The following is a 7,738-nucleotide window of genomic DNA, read 5'->3' on the forward strand; positions in this document are numbered from 1 at the left end:
CACTATGGATATTGACTCCTGTGAATATGTTGTGAATGACTAGACCATGGTAACCATGCGTAAACACTATGGATATTGACTCCCGTGAATATTTTGTGAATGAATAGACCATGGTAACCATGTGTAAACACTATGGATATTGACTCCTGTGAATATGTTGTGAATGACTAGACCATGGTAACCATGCGTAAACACTATGGATATTGACTCCCGTGAATATGTTGTGAATGAATAGACCATGGTAACCATGTGTAAACACTATGGATATTGACTCCCGTGAATATGTTGTGAATGAATAGACCTTGGTAACCATGCATAAACACTATGGATATTGACTCCTGTGAATATGTTGTGAATGAATAGACCATGGTAACCATGCGTAAACACTATGGATATTGACTCCTGTGAATATGTTGTGAATGAATAGACCATGGTAACCATGCGTAAACACTATGGGTATTGACTCCTGTGAATATGTTGTGAATGAATAGACCATGGTAACCATGCGTAAACACTATGGATATTGACTCCTGTGAATATGTTGTGAATGAATAGACCATGGTAGCCATGCATAAACACTATGGATATTGACTCCTGTGAATATGTTGTGAATGACTAGACCATGGTAACCATGCGTAAACACTATGGATATTGACTCCTCTGAATATGTTGTGAATGAATAGACCATGGTAACCATGCGTAAACACTATGGATATTGACTCCTCTGAATATGTTGTGAATGAATAGACCATGGTAGCCATGCATAAACACTATGGATATTGACTCCTGTGAATATGTTGTGAATGACTAGACCATGGTAACCATGCGTAAACACTATGGATATTGACTCCAGTGAATATGTTGTGAATGAATAGACCATGGTAACCATGCGTAAACACTATGGATATTGACTCCTGTGAATATGTTGTGAATGAATAGACCATGGTAACCATGCGTAAACACTATGGATATTGACTCCTGTGAATATGTTGTGAATGAATAGGCCATGGTAACCTGGCGTAAACACTATGGATATTGACTCCTGTGAATATGTTGTGAATGACTAGACCATGGTAACCATGCGTAAACACTATGGGTATTTACACCTGTGAATATGTTGTGAATGAATAGACCATGGTAACCATGCGTAAACACTATGGATATTGACTCCTGTGAATATGTTGTGAATGAATAGACCATGGTAACCATGCGTAAACACTATGGATATTGACTCCCGTGAATATGTTGTGAATGAACAAACCATGTTAACCATGCGTAAACACTATGGGTATTGACACCTGTGAATATGTTGTGAATGAATAGACCATGGTAACCATGCGTAAACACTATGGATATTGACTCCTGTGAATATGTTGTGAATGAATAGACCATGGTAGCCATGCATAAACACTATGGATATTGACTCCTGTGAATATGTTGTGAATGAATAGACCATGGTAACCATGTGTAAACACTATGGATATTGACTCCTGTGAATATGTTGTGAATGAATAGACCATGGTAACCATGCGTAAACACTATGGATATTGACTCCTGTGAATATGTTGTGAATGAATAGACCATGGTAACCATGTGTAAACACTATGGATATTGACTCCTGTGAATATGTTGTGAATGACTAGACCATGGTAACCATGCGTAAACACTATGGATATTGACTCCTGTGAATATGTTGTGAATGACTAGACCATGGTAACCATGCGTAAACACTATGGATATTGACTCCTGTGAATATGTTGTGAATGAATAGACCATGGTAACCATGCGTAAACACTATGGATATTGACTCCTGTGAATATGTTGTGAATGAATAGACCATGGTAACCATGTGTAAACACTATGGATATTGACTCCTGTGAATATGTTATGAATGAACAGACCATGGTAACCATGTGTAAACACTATGGATATTGACTCCTGTGAATATGTTGTGAATGAACAGACCATGGTAACCATGCGTAAACACTATGGATATTGACTCCAGTGAATATGTTGTGAATGAATAGACCATGGTAACCATGCATAAACACTATGGATATTGACTCCTGTGAATATGTTGTGAATGAATAGACCATGGTAACCATGCGTAAACACTATGGATATTGACTCCTGTGAATATGTTGTGAATGAATAGACCATGGTAACCATGCGTAAACACTATGGGTATTGACTCCTGTGAATATGTTGTGAATGAATAGACCATGGTAACCATGCGTAATCACTATGGATATTGACTCCTGTGAATATGTTGTGAATGAATAGACCATGGTAGCCATGCATAAACACTATGGATATTGACTCCTGTGAATATGTTGTGAATGACTAGACCATGGTAACCATGCGTAAACACTATGGATATTGACTCCTCTGAATATGTTGTGAATGAATAGACCATGGTAACCATGCGTAAACACTATGGATATTGACTCCTCTGAATATGTTGTGAATGAATAGACCATGGTAGCCATGCATAAACACTATGGATATTGACTCCTGTGAATATGTTGTGAATGACTAGACCATGGTAACCATGCGTAAACACTATGGATATTGACTCCAGTGAATATGTTGTGAATGAATAGACCATGGTAACCATGCGTAAACACTATGGATATTGACTCCTGTGAATATGTTGTGAATGAATAGACCATGGTAACCATGCGTAAACACTATGGATATTGACTCCTGTGAATATGTTGTGAATGAATAGGCCATGGTAACCTGGCGTAAACACTATGGATATTGACTCCTGTGAATATGTTGTGAATGACTAGACCATGGTAACCATGCGTAAACACTATGGGTATTGACACCTGTGAATATGTTGTGAATGAATAGACCATGGTAACCATGCGTAAACACTATGGATATTGACTCCTGTGAATATGTTGTGAATGAATAGACCATGGTAACCATGCGTAAACACTATGGATATTGACTCCCGTGAATATGTTGTGAATGAACAAACCATGTTAACCATGCGTAAACACTATGGGTATTGACACCTGTGAATATGTTGTGAATGAATAGACCATGGTAACCATGCGTAAACACTATGGATATTGACTCCTGTGAATATGTTGTGAATGAATAGACCATGGTAGCCATGCATAAACACTATGGATATTGACTCCTGTGAATATGTTGTGAATGAATAGACCATGGTAACCATGTGTAAACACTATGGATATTGACTCCTGTGAATATGTTGTGAATGAATAGACCATGGTAACCATGCGTAAACACTATGGATATTGACTCCTGTGAATATGTTGTGAATGAATAGACCATGGTAACCATGTGTAAACACTATGGATATTGACTCCTGTGAATATGTTGTGAATGACTAGACCATGGTAACCATGCGTAAACACTATGGATATTGACTCCTGTGAATATGTTGTGAATGACTAGACCATGGTAACCATGCGTAAACACTATGGATATTGACTCCTGTGAATATGTTGTGAATGAATAGACCATGGTAACCATGCGTAAACACTATGGATATTGACTCCTGTGAATATGTTGTGAATGAATAGACCATGGTAACCATGTGTAAACACTATGGATATTGACTCCTGTGAATATGTTATGAATGAATAGACCATGGTAACCATGCGTAAACACTATGGATATTGACTCCTGTGAATATGTTGTGAATGAATAGACCATGGTAACCATGCGTAAACACTATGGATATTGACTCCTGTGAATATGTTGTGAATGACTAGACCATGGTAACCATGCGTAAACACTATGGATATTGACTCCTGTGAATATGTTGTGAATGACTAGACCATGGTAACCATGCGTAAACACTATGGATATTGACTCCTGTGAATATGTTGTGAATGAATCGACCATAGTAACCATGCGTAAACACTATGGATATTGACTCCTGTGAATATGTTGTGAATGAATCGACCATAGTAACCATGCGTAAACACTATGGATATTGACTCCTGTGAATATGTTGTGAATGAATAGACCATGGTAACCATGCGTAAACACTATGGATATTGACTCCTGTGAATATGTTGTGAATGAATAGACCATGGTAACCATGCGTAAACACTATGGATATTGACTCCTGTGAATATGTTGTGAATGACTAGACCATGGTAACCATGCATAAACACTATGCATATTGACTCCTGTGAATATGTTGTGAATGACTAGACCATGGTAACCATGCGTAAACACTATGGGTATTGACACCTGTGAATATGTTGTGAATGAATAGACCATGGTAACCATGCGTAAACACTATGGATATTGACTCCTGTGAATATGTTGTGAATGAATAGGCCATTGTAACCATGCGTAAACACTATGGATATTGACTCCTGTGAATATGTTGTGAATGAATAGTCCATGTTAACCATGCGTAAACACTTTACATGGTAAATACTTCATTCCATATTCAGTTTAAAATTCTAAAATAATCCCTTCCACATTGCAGTACCAGAATGCCAATGGGAATTCCATAACTTGGTGAGTGTGTGGTTGAACAATGCTGATATTGATAGTGCACATGCATTGGGTTGACCCATGTCAAATCTTTTTCATTTCATGATGATATCTTCAATTCTCTATTTATGGCATGTATTTTTGTCATTTTCGGTAAAAAAAGCTATTTTTGACTTCTTTGAAAACTACCAGCCTTGTACCTTGGGTGGAGTTTTTTTTCATTTTATGGTAAGATCTTCAATTCTCAATGTTTAGCTTTGCTGTCATTGGTTAGGTGGAGCTGTTTATATAGGTGATTGTCTGTCAATAATTGCATTTTTGATTTATACTTGAAAATGTCATTCTCAATTGGTTTAATACATGGGTGAACCTCTGTCAGATTTGTTCATGTTGTGATGGTCTTTTCAATTCTTTATTTTCAGTCCTCATTCGAAGGAAGTTCAAAACAAGGATATTCTAATTCAGTTTCTGTTCATCCATCGATCCATCCATTCTTTCGAGGTCGTCTTTCAGAACCTTTTGAACCAAATTTGTTCATTCTTTGCATGTGCCTATTATTAATGGGGAGGGTCCCCAGTATGTAGAGAAATGCTACTCGAAATGTGTGTTTTAAATAAAAAGTTCATTCTAGGAACAAATAGTAATTAACAATAATAAGGGTGATGGAGTTGGGATGGTGTGGGCGTGTCATGTTACCTAATTAATATGTATAACTTTCATATCTCAAGCACTTTTCTAGATATAAACTTAAAACCAACACTATAATGAAGGCATGGACTATAATGAAGGCATATATGGTCATATGACCTCATTTGACTTGGTTCGATTTCAGAATGTAAAATATCCACTTAGATCATTTGTTATATCTATTTGTTTAAATTCTAAAAGGTTACATTTTGTTTTATTGATGGAAGATACTAAATATTAATTTTATCTAAATCTTTATGTTATGTTATTGTATGATTAGGGTTAGGTGGTGGTGGGTGGGGGTTGTTTGTGCCTTGGTTTGATTTCAGAATGTAAAAAAATGCACTTAGATTGATTATATCCTTTTTAAAGACTTGTCTAAATTCTAAATTTTTGATTATTTTGTGATGTGAGATCAATTACAACATGGATATTAAAAACAATTCTATTGAATTTGATTGAAGGTTACATTTTTTCTTTTTATTGATAAAAGATACTAAATATTTCTTAATTTTATCTAACTCTTACTTTGCTGTGAGTTGACAACAAAATTATGACCTTGACTGAATCGTACAACTTTAAATAAGTCACAAATATGAATAGTCTGAATAGAATTAAGTTTTTTTTCTAATTTTAGTTAGATCATGAATACATATTGATAAATTTATCTTCACAGTATGCATATACATAAGTTTTATTAAATTTATATCATCAGAATTATGAAAATAATGATTGCAGTTGACTTCTGTATTTCTTAGATGGACTGAGTATATATAAAAACAAAGGCAACTGAATTTTACTGCATGCGGACACACTGTTTTGTCATTTAAAGAGCAGTCTTACACATGGTGGGCATCATATCAAATGTGCATAAAACACAATGTTTTATGTGAGGGTTTGGAGCATGTCTGACAACTTGATTACTGTATTCATTGAGGTAACATGAATCTACTTGTGATGACTACTTGCAATAGAACACAAAACATATGTATTGTTATGCTTAATCTAAGTTGAAAGTTACCTAGGTGATGTTTGCATATGCTGTGTATCCTAAATATAATATGAACAAAAATGCACTTCATACCCCTTCCAGTAAAATATTAATTTATTAGGAGGAAATAAGTTACCTAGGTGATGTTTGCATATGCTGTGTATCCTAAATATAATATGAACAAAAATGCACTCCATACCCCTTCCAGTAAAATATTAATTTATTAGGAGGACATAAGTTACCTAGGTGATGTTTGCATATGCTGTGTATCCTAAATATAATATGAACAAAAATGCACTCCATACCCCTTCCAGTAAAATATTAATTTATTAGGAGGACATAAGTTACCTAGGTGATGTTTGCATATGCTGTGTATCCTAAATATAATATGAACAAAAATGCACTTCATACCCTTTCCAGTAAAATATTAATTTATTAGGAGGACATAAGTTACCTAGGTGATGTTTGTTTGCTGTGTATCCTAAATATAATATGAACAAAAATGCACTTCATACCCCTTCCAGTAAAATATTAATTTATTAGGAGGACATAAGTTACCTAGGTGATGTTTGCATATGCTGTGTATCCTAAATATAATATGAACAAAAATGCACTTCATACCCTTTCCAGTAAAATATTAATTTATTAGGAGGACATAAGTTACCTAGGTGATGTTTGTTTGCTGTGTATCCTAAATATAATATGAACAAAAATGCACTTCATACCCCTTCCAGTAAAATATTAATTTATTAGGAGGACATAAGTTACCTAGGTGATGTTTGCATATGCTATGTATCCTAAATATAATATGAACAAAATGCACTGCATACCCCTTCCAGTAAAATATTAATTTATTAGGAGGACATAAGTTACCTAGGTGATGTTTGCATATGCTGTGTATCCTAAATATAATATGAACAAAAATGCACTTCATACCCCTTCCAGTAAAATATTAATTTATTAGGAGGACATAAGTTACCTAGGTGATGTTTGCATATGCTGTGTATCCTAAATATAATATGAACAAAATGCACTGCATACCCCTTCCAGTAAAATATTAATTTATTAGGAGGACATAAGTTACCTAGGTGATGTTTGCATATGCTGTGTATCCTAAATATAATATGAACAAAAATGCACTTCATACCCCTTCCAGTAAAATATTAATTTATTAGGAGGACATAAGTTATCTCAAATTCACATTTTTTTTAATTTCATCTATAATTATGAAATGTTAACAAATTACTTTTAGTTTAAGCAATCAGAAGAATTGTCGAATAAAGTTGCGTCAAACCCACTAAAACCAAAATTATGATGAAGGTGAAAATAATTTTAATGTTGTTAATGTGTGTTCAAATACTAATTTCTCACTAAAAGATTGGCGGGAGCCATAGTGAGTTCAAATTGGGATGAAACGTGTGTCAGAGGGGCTGGCAAAGTCACCATAGTCCACTGGACTTAGGAGAAAGAGGATTAACCAATCAATTCTGTGCAATTTCCTGGAGATGTCATATATAATATCATAACTCTTGTAGTTTTCTCACAGCACTACAAAATTATAAGGGT

The sequence above is a fragment of the Saccoglossus kowalevskii genome, chromosome 20 (genome assembly GCF_978046115.1).
Source record: "Saccoglossus kowalevskii chromosome 20, keSacKowa6.1, whole genome shotgun sequence".
NCBI classification, from domain to species: domain Eukaryota; kingdom Metazoa; phylum Hemichordata; class Enteropneusta; family Harrimaniidae; genus Saccoglossus; species Saccoglossus kowalevskii.